This window comes from Eubalaena glacialis, chromosome 8, assembly GCF_028564815.1.
Source record: "Eubalaena glacialis isolate mEubGla1 chromosome 8, mEubGla1.1.hap2.+ XY, whole genome shotgun sequence".
NCBI classification, from domain to species: domain Eukaryota; kingdom Metazoa; phylum Chordata; class Mammalia; order Artiodactyla; family Balaenidae; genus Eubalaena; species Eubalaena glacialis.
This window is the reverse complement of record NC_083723.1, coordinates 91,467,221-91,483,520: the sequence shown is the minus strand read 5'-3', so window position 1 is coordinate 91,483,520 and position 16,300 is coordinate 91,467,221. Positions and strand designations below refer to the sequence as shown.

Sequence of the window (16,300 nt, the reverse complement as noted above, 5' to 3'; positions counted from 1 at the left end):
TGTAACAAAATTGCTGGCTGGCCTGTAGCGATAATGGTGTTACAGATCACTGCTTTCTGTCACATGGGCTTGCTTAGATAGGAAAGGATTGGTCATCGATTAGAATAGAAGCCAAGACTTTTTATTGCTGTCATTTCTGCCGCTTTTACTGACAATGAAAGTAGGAGATTTAAAGTTTCAGTTGTTCTCATAAATATGCCCAATCATGGAAAAGCAAAGGGAAGGAATGATACTTTAAAGTTCAGGTATCTGAAAATCTATTGAAGGCTAAATAATATAAAATCTTAAGGACTTCGAATTCTATTCCAAACACTAACAGAAAAACACAGTGTGGTCTGGGCTCAGGCAAGTCATTGTTCAGCCATCCTGCCCCTGTTTGCCTCTGCAGCTTATTCCCAAGCGCTTACAGAAGAGGAAGAGGCCAGCCGGTGCTTCAGGACTGTTGAGTGAGGATGTAAATAGGACATCAAGGGACTTCCCTGGCGGTCCAGTGGTTGGGACTGTGCACTTCCACTGCAAGGGGCTTGGGTTTGGTCCCTGGTCGCGGAACTGGGATCCTGCATGCTGTGCAGTGCAGCCAAATAAATAAATAAATTAAATTAAATTAAATTAACTACTGGTTCTCAAACATTAAAAAAAAAAAAAAAATGTCTATTGAATTTAAAAAATATCAAGCTTCTTGCTTCAGCAACAGCTTGTTCCCCTGTGAACGCTCTGGAACTTTAGAGCCAGAGAAGCCTATCTAAGGGTACTACGTATTATTCCTCTCATCCTAGTGAAGTTAGCTTGCAGTCTTGCTAATTAATATCTATTCTTCAGCACCTTTCTTTACTGTTCTTCACACAACTCTGTGTAAGTCTTTCAAGGCTTCCGTCCACTTTTTCAAACTAGTCTCAATCCTCTTCTTTCCTAACTTGCTCAGACTAGCTGCCTAGACGTCAACCAAATAGTCCAGCTCCACCCTTCTTCATTTCTCTAGCCATAATGCTAGCATCTTACTACAGCTCTGAAATTGTATATATTTATAAATTACATGAAGAAGCAATCTCCAATTCAGGTCAAAGTGTGAAAAATAAGCAAAAAAAAAAATAACATTTCTTTGTATTATAGTAAATGGATTTAATGTAACTCCTTTGGAAATATAATGTCTAAAAGCTTCTACACCCATTATTACCACTCAGGAATGTCTAACATGGCATTATATCCTTCTATTTACTCTTTATCAAGATCTCCACTCTTTCAAATTTTTAGAATTAAACTGTGAAAGAAAAATATATTGACAGAATAAATGATCACACTCCTTGTTTTAAAAAATACATAAACATAACAGTGAGAATTGTCATATTGGTCTACAAAGAGAAATTTTAGTCCAAGAATCTTAAGTACTAGTGTCAAAACTTTCACCCAGTGTCTAGTAAGAGTCACTCAATTATTCAAGCAATACACGTGAAAAGATTTCTGATTGACAATGGACACTAAATTACTATAAAACTTTCACCCATTAGTAAAATAGTTGCCCATTTGGAGTTTCATCACCAAACCTATTCCTATTTTACTTTCTCCTGTAGTCATAAACAGGTCACAGAGACAGCTCTGGAACTGTACTGCCTGGGTTTGAACTTGTCAGTTCCTATTAACTGTGTGACTATAGGCAAGTTTCTCCAACTTCTCTGACCCTCAGATTCCTCATCAGTAAAATGACGATGGATAATAACAGCACCAACAATATAGAGCACTTGTGGAGATTAAATGGGTTAATATGTGTAATGCACTAGAACTCTGCCAGGCACTAACTAAGCACTCCATCAGGACTAGCCTGATACTCTAGGATGTGAGTGCCTTAAGGGTAGGAACTTGGGCTCCACTGTGTCTGTATCTGCGGTTCTGGAACAGTGCCCAGCACAAAGTATGTGCTCAATAACTATTTGCTAAATGAAAAAACCAGAACATTCAACTATAAAAATAGGTTACAAAATCATTTTTCTTCATCATTTTTCATTTGTTCACTTAATATTTATTAAACACCTATTGTGTACATTTCCCCAATACATTTCTGTTAATGAAATCCATACAAACAAGGAAAGAAAGTAATGGGAATATGGACTCTACCAACACCAGGTAATATGACTAATTATAAATTCTGCCAACATCTATTAATTCTGTAAGAAAACTTGGTCTTTAAGCAATTTCTTATGGCTCCGAGTTGTAGACCTAATTAACTCAAATTTTTAAAAAATGTATTGAAGGTTTTCATTCCTAGTAACTACAACCTAAATGCATTTCCCCTCTATTCGTCCTTGAAATACACTTGTAATAGTAATTTCTATCTTTCATAAGATTTCCCCCCAGTTTTGTTGAGAAATAATTGACGTACATCACTGTATAAACTTAAGGTATACAGCAGGATGGTTTGATTTACATATATTCTGAAATGATTACCACAATAGATTCAGTTACCATCCATCTTCTCATATACATAAAAATAAAAGAAAGAAGGAAAGAAAAAAGGAAAAAATTTTCTCTTTGTGATGAGAATTAGGATTTACTCTCTTAATAACTTTCCTATATATCAGACAGCAGTGTTAGCCATAGTCATCATGTTGTATTGGATATATCACATCCTTAGCACTTATTATCTTATAACTGGAAGTTTGTACCTTTTGACCACCTCCTTGCTCCAATTTTTCCTCCCCTGATTCTTTACCTCTGGTAACCACAAGTCTGACTCTTTTTCTATAAGTTTGGTTTTTATTTTGTTTTGCTTTGCTTTGTTTTCTTTTTAGGTTCCACATATAATTGAGATAATACAGTATTTGGCTTTCTCTGTCTGACATATTTAACATAACTCCTCCAAGGTCCATCCAAGTTGGTGCAAATGTTAGGATTTCCTCATTTTTTATGGCTGAGTAATATTCCATTGTATATATATATCATAACTTCTTTATACATTCGTCTGTTGTTGGGCACTGAGGTTGTTTTCATGTCTTGGCTATTGTAACTAATGCTGCTACGAACACAGGGTTGCAGATATCTTTTTGAGTTAATGTTTTTGTTTCCTTTGGATATATTCCCAGAAGTGGAATTGCTGGATCATATGATAGCTTTGTTTTTAATTTTTCGAAGAACCTCCATACTGTTTTCCCTAGTGGCTGCATTAATTTACATTCCCACCAACAGTTCACAAGGGTTCCCTTTTCTCCACATCCTTGCCAGCATTTGTTATCTCTTGTCTTTTTGATAATGGCCATTCTAACAGGTATAAGGTGATATCTTATTGTGGTTTTAATTTGCATTTCCCCAATGACTAGTGATGTTGAGCATATTTTCATGTACCTATTATATATTTTATTTGAAGAAATGTCTATTCATGTCCTTTGTCCATTTTTAAATTTGGTTATTTGTCTTTTTGCTGTTGAAACGTATCACAAGATTTTTTAGATATAGAAAATCTGGTTGGTGCACCATGATTTACTTCACTATTTGGTACTTCTTCATCCATATGTAAATAAGTAAAAATTGTTATAGTATTTGCTGATCATGTACAGTTGGCTTACAAAATGCACACCAGTCAGAAAGCCCTTAATTCTATATACCAAGTTAACTGAAATATGTATTTTTAATTATATATAGTTTGAGTCACAGAAAAAGACTTAGAATACGTCTCTCCAAACTGACAGTGTTTTCTAGACATGAAAAATGTGTGGAGGAAACTTGCATAAGCGTCTTAGATAGCCTCATCCACCAGAGGGCAGACAGCAGAGGCAAGAAGAACTACAATCCTGCAGCCTGTGGAGCAAAAACCACATTCACAGAAAGATAGACAAGATGAAAAGGCAGAGGGCTATGTACCAGATGAAGGAAAAAGATAAAACACCAGAAAAACAGTCAAATGAAGTGGAGATACGCAACCTTCCATAAAAAGAATTCAGAATAATGATAGTGAAGATGATCCAGGACCTCGGAAAAAGAATGGAGGCAAAGATGGAGAAGATGCAGAAATGTTTAACAAACACCTAGAAGAATTAACAAACAAACAAACAGAGATGAACAATACAATAACTGAAATGAAAACTACACTAGAAGGAATCAATAGCAGAATAACTGAGGCAGAAGAACGGGTAAGTGACCTGGAAGACAGAATGGTGGAATTCACAGCTGCAGAACAAAATAAAGAAAAAAGAATGAAAAGAAATGAAGACAGCCTAAGAGACCTCTAAGACAACATTAAATGCAACAACATTCGCATTATAGGGGTCCCAGAAGGAGAAGAGAGAGAGAAAGGACCAGAGAAAATATTTGAAGAGATTATAGTCAAAAACTTCCCTAACATGGGAAAGGAAATAGCCACCCAAGTCCAGGAAGCACAGAGAGTCCCATACAGGATAAACCCAAGGAGAAACACGCCGAGACACACAGTAATCAAACTGGCAAAAATTAAAGACAAAGAAAAATTATTGAAAGCAGCAAGGGAAAAACGACAAATAACATACAAGGGAACTCCCATAAGGTTAACAGCTGATTTCTCAGCAGAAACTCTACAAGCCAGAAGGGAGTGGCATGATATACTTAAAGTGATGAAAGGGAAGAACCTACAACCAAGATTACTCTACCCAGCAAGAATCTCATTCAGATTCGATGGAGAAATCAAAAGCTTTACAGACAAGCAAAAGGTAAGAGAATTCAACACGACCAAACCAGCTCTACAGTAACTGATAAAGGAACTTCTCTAAGCGGGAAACACAAGAGAAGAAAAGGACCTACAAAAACAAACCCAAAACAATTAAGACAATGGTCATAGGAACATACATATCGATAATTACCTTAAATGTGAATGGATTAAATGCTCCAACCAAAAGACACAGGCTTGCTGAATGGATACAAAAACAAGACCCATATATGCTGTCTGTAAGAGACCCATTTCAGACCTAGGGACACATTCAGACTGAAAGTGAGGGGATGGAAAAAGATATTCCATGCAAATGGAAATCAAAAGGAAGCTGGAGTAGCAATACTCATATCAGATAAAATAGACTTTAAAATAAAGAATGTTACAAGAGACAAGGAAGGACACTACATAATGATCAAGGGATCAATCCAAGAAGAAGATATAACAATTATAAATATATATGCACCCAACATAGGAGCACCTCAATACATAAGGCAACTGCTAACAGCTATAAAAGAGGAAATCAACAGTAACACAATAATAGTGGGGGACTTTAACACCTCACTTACACCAATGGAAAGATCATCCAAAATGAAAATAAACAAGGAAACAGAAGCTTTAAATGACACAACAGACCAGTTAGATTTAATTGATATTTATAGGACATTCCATCCAGAAACAGCAAGTTACACTTTCTTCTCAAGTGCACACAGAACATTCTCCAGGATAGATCACATCTTGGGTCACAAATCAAGCTTCAGTAAAGTTAAGAAAATTGAAATCATATCAAGCATCTTTTCTGACCACAACGCTATGAGATTAGAAATCAATTACAGGGAAAAAAACGTAAAAAACACAAACACATGGAGGCTAAACAATATGGTACTAAGTAACCAAGAGATCACTGAAGACATCAAAGAGGAAATCAAAAAATACCTAGAGACAAATGACAATGACAACACGATGATCCAAAACCTATGGGATGCAGCAAAAGCAGTTCTAACAGGGAAGTTTATAGCTATAAAAGCCTACCTCAAGAAACAAGAAAAATGTGAAATAAACAATCTAACCTTACACCTAAAGGAACTAGAGAAAGAAGAACAAACAAAACCCAAAGTTAGCAGAAGGAAAGAAATCATAAAGATCAGAGCAGAAATAAATGAAATAGAAACAAAGAAAACAATAGCAAAGATCAGTAAAACTAAAAGCTGGTTCTTTGAGGAGATAAACAAAATTGATCAACCATTAGCCAGACTCATCAAGAAAAAGAGGGAGACAACTCAAATCAATAAAATTAGAAATGAAAAAGGAGAAGTTGCAACAGACACTGCAGAAATACAAAGCATCCTAAGATATTACTACAAGCAACTGTATGCCAATAAAATGGACAACCTGGAAGACATGGACAAATTCTTAGAAAGGCATAACCTCCCAAGATTGAACCAGGAAGAAATAGAAAATATGAACAGACCAATCACAAGTAATGAAATTGAAACTGTGATTAAAAATCTTCCAACAAACAAAAGTCCAGGACCAGATGGCTTCACAGGTGAATTCTATCAAACATTTAGAGAAGAGCTAACACCCAACCTTCTCAAACTCTTCCAAGAAACTGCAGAGGAAGGAACACTTCCAAACTCATTCTATGAGGCCACCATCACCCTGATACCAAAACCAGAAAAAGATACTACAAAAAAAGAAAATTACAGACCAGTATCACTCATGAATATAGATGCAAAAATCCTCAACAAAATACTAGCAAACAGAATCCAACAACACATTAAAAGGATCATACACCATGACCAAGTGGGATTTATCCCAGAGATGCAAGGATTCTTCAGTATACGCAAATCAATCAATGTGATACACCATATTAACAAATTGAAGAATAAAAATCATATGATCATCTCAATAGATGCAGAAAAAGCTTTTGACAAAATTCAACACCCATTTATGATAAAAACTCTCCAGAAAGTGGGCATAGAGGAACCTACCTCAACATAATAAAGGCCATATATGACAAACCCACAGCAAACATCATTCTCAATGGTGAAAAACTGAAAGCATTTCCTCTAAGTTCAGGAACAAGACAAGGATGCCCACTCTTGCCACTATTATTCAACATAGTTTTGGAAGTCTTAGCCACAGCAATCAGAGAAGAAAAAGAAATAAAAGGAATACAAATTGGAAAAGAAGAAGTAAAACTGTCACTGTTTGCAGATGACATGATAGTATACATAGAGGATCCTAATGATGCCACCAGAAAACTACTACAGCTAATCAATGAATTTGGTAAAGTTGCAGGATACAAAATCAATGCACAGAAATCTCTTGCATTCCTATACACTAATGATGAAAAATCTGAAAGAGAATTTAAGGAAACACTCCCATTTACCATTGCAACAAAAAGAATAAAATACCTAGGAATAAACCTACCTAGGGAGACAAAAGACCTGTATGCAGAAAACTATAAGACACTGATGAAAGAAATTAAACATGATACCAACAGATGGAGAGATGTACCATGTTCTTGGATTGGAAGAATCAATATTGTGAAAATGACCCTACTACCCAAAGCAATCTACAGATTCAATGCAATCCCTATCAAATTACCAATGGCATTTTTTACAGAACTAGAACAAAAAATCTTAAAATTTGTGTGGAGACACAAAACACCCTGAATAGCCAAAGTAGTCTTGAGGGAAAAAAACAGAGCTGGAGGAATCAGACTCCCTAACTTCAGACTATACTATAAAGCTACAGTAATCAAGACAATATGGTACTGGCACAAAAACAGAAACATAGATCAATGTAACAAGATAGAAAGCCCAGAGATAAACCCATGCTCCTATGGTTAACTAATCTATGCAAAAGGAGGCAAGGATATACAATGGAGAAAAGACAGTCTCTTCAATAAGTGGTACTGGGAAAACTGGACAGCTACATGTAAAAGAATGAAATTAGAACACTCCGTAACACCATACACAAAAATAAACTCAAAATGGATTCGAGACCTAAATGTAAGACCAGACACTCTAAAACTCTTAGAGGAAAACATAGGAAGAACACTCTTTGACATAAATCACAGCAAGATCTTTTTTGATCCACCTCCTAGAGTAATGGAAATAAAAACAAAAATAAACAAATGGGACCTAATGAAACTTCAAAGCTTTTGCACAGCAAAGGAAACCATAAACAAGACGAAAAGAGAACCCTCAGAATGGGAGAAAATATTTGCAAACGAATCAACGGACAAAGGATTAATCTCCAAAATATATAAACAGCTCATGCAGCTCAATATTAAAAAAACAAACAATCCAATCCAAAAATGGGCAGAAGACCTAAATAGACATTTCTCCAAAGAAGACATACAGATGGCCAAGAAGCATATGAAAAGCTGCTCACCATCACTAATTATTAGAGAAATGGAAATCAGAACTACAATGAGGTATCACCTCACACCAGTTAGAATGGGCATTATTAGAAAATCTACAAACAACAAATGCTGGAGAGGGTGTGGAGAAAAGGGAACCCTCTTGCACTGTTGGTGGGAATGTAAATTGATACAGCCACTATGGAGAACAGTATGGAGGTTCCTTAAAAAACTAAAAATAGAATTACCATATGATCCAGCAATCCCACTACTGGGCATATACCCAGAGAAAACCGTAATTTAAAAAGACTCATGCACCCCAATGTTCATTGCAGCACTATTTACAATAGCCAGGTCATGGAAGCAACCTAAATGCCCATCGACAGACGAATGGATAAAGAAGATGTGGTACATAGATACAATGGAATATTACTCAGCCATAAAAAGGAACGAAATTGGGTCATTTGTTGAGATGTGGATGGATCTAGAGACTGTCATATAGAGTGAAGTAAGTCAGAAAGAGAAAAACAAATATCGTATATTAACGCATGTATGTGGAACCTAGAAAAATGGTACAGATGAACCAGTTTGCAGAGCAGAAATTGAGACACAGATGTAGAGAACAAACATATGGACACCAAGGGGGGAAAGAGGCAGGGGGTTGGGGTGGTGATGTGATGAATTGGGCGATTGGGATTGACATGTATACACTGATGTGTATAACACTGATGAATAATAAGAACCTGCTGTATAAAAAAAAAATGTGTGAATAATTTGTTATATTTTCTCACTCATTATAGAAAATATTTCTTGAGCACTCACGAGCCAGGCCCTCTGTTACATATAGGGAATAAAAGACGATCTAGCTCATATTATACAGATCGTTTTATATTTGTATCCAAATTTTATTATTTTAGCTTATAAGATTATACAGTTTGATTTACCTTCATTGTCCTAAGAACAGTAAAATAAAACCTTAACTGAAAACTTCAGTTTATCGGCTGGTTGGGCCGCCAGGGCCGTGAAGGTAGGACTGCCAGTCCCAGGCGGCGAGTTCCCTGTCTCCAGCTCTCCGCAGTCAGAGCATGGCCCCCTGACCAAGGACCCCCGGCCGGCTTGCTTAGAGAAGACGCGGCTCCCCAGCACTTGGGCGGGGGCATCCCTGCGCGCTCCTCCTCTGTCGCTGGAGAACCGCCGCGCTGAGTAGCTGGGAGAAGCAGGCCAGAGCCTTCTAGGGCCTCGGGCCCGGGCACCCGTGGAGGATGGGCTGGCTCTTTCCCTGACCAAGAGCGCCTCCTCCCCCGCGGCGGGGTCCCCCGGTGGTCTCCCCACCCTCCAACAGCAGAAGCAGCGCCTGATGGAGTCCCTCCGGAACTCACACTCCAGTAGAGCTGAAATACAGAAAGGTGTGGAATACAGGTTGCCATTCACCGTAAACAACCTGACAATTAGCATTAATATATTGCTTCCTCCATAATTTCCTCAGGAAAAACCAGTGATCAGTGTTTATCCACCAATACGACATCACTTAGTGGATGAACAAGGAGTGTATGTTACCTCTCCATTAGGAAACAATTTTACAATGCGCTCAGATCTTCGGAGTCTATTGGATGAGTTTTGGAAGAATCCTCCAGTTTCAGTTCCTGCTTCAACAGCATTCCCATACCGGCACGGTAACCAGGTGGGATGCCTCCTTATGCTTCTCAGCGTTTTCCATTTCTTCCTCCATATTCCCCACAAGAAGCTACCAGGACTATCAGTTCTTTATCTGTTGCTGACACTGTTTCTTCTTCAACGACAAGTTATACAACAGCCAAACCCGCTCCGCTGCTCCTTCATTTGGTGTCCTTTCAAATCTGCCATTGCCCGTTCCCACAACAGACACTTCAGCACTGATAAGCCAAAATGCTTTTGGTTACAAGATGCCTGATATTCGTGATGCATTTCCAGAACTCTCAGAACTAAGTGTATCACAACTTACAGATATGAATGAACAAGAGGAGGTATTACTAGAACAGTTTCTGACTTTGCGTCAACTAAAACAAATTATTACTGACTAGGATGACTTAGTAAGAAGTATTGAGAAGCTAGCAAGAAAAAAAATCTCCTTTTGGAGCCCAGCTTGGAAGCCAAAAGGCAAACTGTTTTAGATGAGTATGAATTACTTACACAAATGAAATCAACTTTTGAAAAGAAGATGCAAAGGCAGCATGAACTTAGCGAGAGCTGTAGTGTGAGTGCCCAATAGGCAAGATTGAAAGTAGCTGCACATGAAGCTGAGGAGGAATCTGATAATATTGCAGAAGATTTCTTGGAGGGAAAAACTGATATAGATGATTTTCTCAGTAGCTTCATGGAAAAGAGAACAATTTGCCACTGTAGAAGAGCCAAGGAAGAGAAACTTCAACAAGTGATAGCAATGCACAGCCAATTTCATGCTCCACTATAGATTTTCCTGAAAACATGAACTGCCAAGAGAGGAATGGGACACAAAACTAAGCACATTTATATTTATGATTTGCAAATTGGCATTTCATCCCAGTGGCTGAATTCATAGATAAACTATACAGATTGTATACAGAACTGAGACTAATTTGTACAGATTAGAATGATTGCTATGATCTTTGCTTTGAGAAATTTTTCTGCACTATTTGCACTAAAAATGTTTATTTATTGCTGATAAATCCTAACATATTTAAGTTCCACTGCTGTTCCTCTCTTACTATTGATTAAATACGTATGCATGTAATTTTAGCTAGTTTCAATGTTTTATAAAATTACTTCATTTAACTTTGTAATTTTAATTTGAAACGGCCTCATTGCTTTATCAAGAATGGTTTATATTTTTTCCTCTCAACCTTTTTTGAAAAATTACCATTTCAACTGTAGAAAAACTCTTATTCTTCCTGTTTCTTTCTGGATGATAAAACTTTCAAAAATAATTTGTTTTTAAATATTCACAGTGTCAGGAAACACCAAACCTACCAATGTGCCATCTCAAGGAAGTAACTTTTAATACATACAATAAATCAAAAGAATAAACCAGCTGTTTTTACAAACAAAAGCAAAACAAAAAAAGTTCAATTTATCCAACCATATATGAATCGTTTCAAATCATTTGAAATTATCACAAGCCAAAGGAAACTATTAGTTTCAGTAACTCACAAGCCTGAATATGTGTGTCAAAATAGTCTCTTACAATAGAATTATTGCCTATTTTTATATTTATGGATTTGAGAGAAAAGAAAAACTTAAAATTGATTAACTGTAATAAATTTACACTAACTGGAGGGTGCATGTGGGGCTTATAGCGTGAGGACCTACAGTTACATTGCTGACTGGCAGGGGAGTGAAGTAGGGCTGTGGTTCTTAGAAAATGTTTATGAGTTCTTTAGTAAATAAATAACCATTTGTCATTAACATATTCATCGGTACTATTCAAAAACTCTATGGTTTTCCAAATGCTTTTGAAAATAGCTTATTGGACTAAAGGAATTCATTCAAATAAGCTGTTCATTTCCTTTGTTTACATGATTAATATTCATATCAAGCACATTTTTCTTAATGCAAAGACATAAAAATTCTGACTACAGGTCAGAATTATCGATTCCAATGAAGTCTGTTAATGAGGTATTTGTTTTTGTGCAGAGTACTATTCAAACCATTAATGTACATCCCAAGTAGTTCATGGAGGCTTTTTTATTATGCAATCAAGCATATTCATAGGGACAACATGCCCTTGTCTGTTAACCATGTCTCTTTGTTTATTTACTCATTGATTTATGAAGTGCAGTACATTGAAAAGGCTCTCTTAGGAATTATGGGAAATTACTAATGTTCCTCTGCATAGTATTTCTCATTATACTCCAACAAGAGTTCACAGAGAACTCGATTATGTAAACTAAAGATTAACATTTGTGTCCAAGTGACGACAAAAAGCTTGGTAAATCCAGTCTGAATTTCAATTAATTCAGAGAAAAAGAAACTCACCCACTGTTTGATTGATCATGTAGCAGTGGTTGGTAATCTTTTGGAGGTTCGAAGACTGCTTTGAGAATTTAGTGAAAGTTATGGATTCTCCCTCCTGAAAATCTGGACCAGGTGAAGAACTTATGGTGGAGAAAAAGAAACAGTGATTTTTCACTTATCAACCAGTGATATTGTATGTTATTGTATGTTATTAGATAGTCTCCTACTGCCAATGCCTTATCATTTTCTGAGCTCTAACGGTTTCTACCAGTATATTTATTAAATAAGTTCTACTAAACCACAAGTTCATAATTATAACTTGAAAATAAGTTCATGCCCCAGAGGTTTGCTTTACTCCTACTCTTACCTAAAAGCCTCCACAATTCAGCATAGAAAGTACAGAAGAGTAAGGTTCCTCATCAGTAAACGCTGTATCTTCAATGTCTTCTCTGAACATTCCCTTCTCTTTGCCTTAAATGAAACCAGGTTACCTCCTAACGGCATTGTTTTTTCTGTAATCTTCTCAAGTAGAGGTGATTTTTTTCCCCTCTCACATTGCACATACAAAAGGGTCAGAAGGTAGATTATCCTCCATGCTTTCCATTGCAACGTCAAATCATTTCCCCCTTCCTTCTATGAATTTGAAGCTCATGCCATTCCACTATACTAGCTGCTCTACCTCCTCAATGCTATCATACTCTTATCTCCTAGTTACCCCGCTCCTTCTTTGACAGGATTAGATCCTAGATCCTAGACCAGTCTTCCTTATCACTCCGACTTCTGTCATCATTCTTGGTGATGACGACATCCATACAGATGACCCATCATAAACCTCAGTCCCTCAATTCCAGGGACTTTTTCTTCCACAGCATCTCAGCCAGCCATTCCCATAATCTGTTTCAAACATCCCATTTCTAGCTCCCACCTTCTATTTCTTTGAGCTCACTTATTCTATTAACAACCTCCTCCACTGCTACAATTTTCAATCTTGACCCTTCTATCTATTGCTAACATACCCATGTTCTGTCTTCAGCTATCTATTTTGGTAATCATCAAGACTATCACTCCCTTTATGCTTTCACCTTTGAGTGTACAATCCTAACAAAACCCTGGTTGAACCTGAATAGCCACTTTTCCTGTATCTTGGTGATGCTAGAGCACATCACTTAAATTCATGAATACATATCTCAAATGGGCATGCAACACATCCTGGAAAGTCTACAGTGTTTCCCTAGTAAGCTCACTTTCCCACTCTCTAAGACAATCATTTCATACCCCTCCCCTCTCAAAAAACCTCCTACACCCGCTTCCCTTTTCATTCGCAGCTGATGACCTTGACTCTTGACTTTTTGAGGAAACAGACATTATTAGATGGGAACACCCTCACATTCTCACCTCCATATGTGAAACCTACCTGTGTCAATACCTGTTTCTCCATCCTTCCTCCTGTTACAGTGGAAGGTGTGTCTCTCTGCCTTCAAAGGCTCATCTTTCCCTTGGACTCCAGTTCCCATCACATCACTCTTTCAAGTTAGACAGGCTGCCCTCTCACAAATCTCACAGACTGGTGAAGACAACTACAGGCTGGTGAATCCTAAATGCCAGAAGAAGCACTGCTCTGTCTAAACCACAATCCAAACCCTACTACACTCCCCAAAGGATCTTGTCTGGCTCTAATTATGGAGCCACTCCAAGACACAATCCATGTGTACCAGCCATGTGGCAAATCTGGAACCCTTGCCATGATTATTTTGTTTTTCCCCATTCCTGGCTAGGTATCCATTCTGTATAGAAATGGACAAGGGAGCCCAGTGTCTCCTGTGACTTGGGGGCTAAGGTACCAATCTTTCCTCCTTGGAAGGCTACATAAATATTTTGACTAACTTTTACAATTTTTTATTCTCATTTTGTAGGGAGACGATCTGTCCATGTACTTTCTAAAGTCTTTCAATACTTGTTAGACTCAGGAACTTTAGAGTGAGTGAGGAGATTAGAGACTATTCATTTAACTCCCATTTTAAAGCCTCAGCAAAGCAAAATGACTTGGCTAAAGTCACACTTTTGATACTAGTGAACACAGTATTAGAATCATGTTCTCTAAGACAGAAGCTATTTCTACTGTGCTACTTGTGATTGTGAACTCCTTGGAGTAATAATACCCTAGAAGTATTATTATGTAAGCATCTGACCAAAAGAATATGAAATAGATTTATGGATTCACGTAGTGGATTCCATATGGATACCCAAAAGAGATCCATAATTACAGACTGGAAACCACTCACCCATGTGTAAAATTAACAATATTCCAGGAGTGGACCGACTCATTAACTACGTTGTGTATTACTTCTCCTGAACAGTAAGCTCTTTCATGGCCTTATTGTGAAAGGAAACCCAATTCTAAAGAACTCTGGCCTTAGAAGCTGCCTCCATTAGACAGCTGGACATATCTGGAGATAGTTACCCTCAGTCTCCTTTTTGTTTTTATGAAAACCCAGGGAATTGTAAAAAAATTAATCTTATTTTATAATTCATCATCAGCGACCAATTAAACAACCACATACTGAGCACCTGCTACTGTCAGAAAATGTGCTAGACACTGGGTTTACAGAGACAGCTGTGATGTAGCTCCAGCTCTTGGGAACCCATGATTCTGCATAGAGACACCCATAAAACATTGGTATAGTGCAGCCACCCAAGAGGGCTAGCACAAGTGATTTGCTATTAATAACAAAGTACTGAAATACTGGTGAAATATTTACTTTAAAAGATTAGAATGGATTCGGTTATCCTTATAATAACTTTGTACTCATTTACTGGCATCATGATATACATTCTTGAGTAGGAATAGAAGGGATAGAGTTATGATTCATCTGGATAAATCCATGGAGGTGTGTCAGCAAATGAAAATCACTATCATGTGTCAAAGTAGAAAAAACTGTTGACAAGCTCTAGCCTAGATCTAGTGGGAGAGGGAAACAGGCAGACAGACAATGATTACAGGATAGTCCATTAGGTGCAGTCATAAGCGGCTGGTGTAAACACAGGATGCTGTGGGCAGGCAGAGAAAGAGAAGGGGTCACACAATTGCCAAAGCAATCCTGAGGAAAAAGAACAAAGCAGGAGGCATAACCCTCCCAGACTTCAGACAATACTACAAAGCTACAGTAATCAAAAGAGTGTGGTATTGACACAAAAACAGACATCTGGATCAATGGAACAGAATAGAGAGCTCAGAAATAAACTTACACACCTATGGCCAATTAATCTTTGACAAAGGAGGCAAGAATATACAATGGGAAGAAGACAGTCTCTTCAGCAAGGGGTGTTGGGAAAGTTGGACAGCTGCATGTAAATCAATGAAGTTAGAACACACTCTTACACCATACACAAAAATAAACTCAAAATAGCTTAGAGACTTAAATATAAGACATGACACCATAAAACTCCTAGAAAAGAACATAGGAAAAACATTCTTTGACATAAATTGTACCAATGTTTTCTTAGGTCAGTCTCCCAAGGCAATAGAAATAAAAGCAAAAGTAAACAAATGGGACCTAATTAAACTTACAAGCTTTTGCACAGCAAAGGAAACCATAAACAATATGAAAAGACAACCTATGGAATGGGAGAAAATATTTGCAAATGATGCAACTGACAAGGGCTTAATTTCCAAAATATACAAATAGCTCATACAACTCAACAACAAAAAAACAAACAACCCAATCAAAAAATGGGCAGAAGAACTAAACAGACATTTCTCCAAAGAGAACATACAGATGGCTAACAGGCACATGCAAAGATGCTCAACATTGCTAATTATTAGAGAAATGCAAATCAAAACTACAATGAAGTATTACCTCACACCAGTCAGAATGGCCATCATTAAAAAGTATACAAATAATAAATGCTGGAGAGGGTGTGGAGAAAAAGGAACATTCCTACACTGTTGGTGGGAATGCACAGCCACTATGGAAAACAGTATGGAGGTTCCTCAAAAAGCTAAAATTAGAATTGCCATATGATCCAGCAATCCCACTGCAGGGCATATATCCAGACAAAACTATAACTCAAAAAGATACATGTACCCCTATGTTCATAGCAGCACTATTCACAATAGCCAAGACATGGAAACAACCTAAATGTCCACTGACAGATGAATGGATAAAGAAGATGTGGTACATATATACAATGGAATATTACTCAGCCATAAAAAAGAATGAAGTAATGCCATTTGCAGCAACATGGATGGAACTAGAGATTATCATACTAAGTGAAGTAAGTCAGAAAGAGAC

The 16,300-nt window shown here is 37.3% G+C and overlaps 1 pseudogene; it reads left to right on the top strand.

The window, feature by feature from the left end:
- The first annotated feature begins 9,301 nt into the window (after positions 1-9,301).
- Positions 9,302-10,621, top strand: LOC133096374 (vacuolar protein sorting-associated protein 37A-like; annotated as a pseudogene).
- The last annotated feature ends 5,679 nt before the right edge of the window (positions 10,622-16,300 follow it).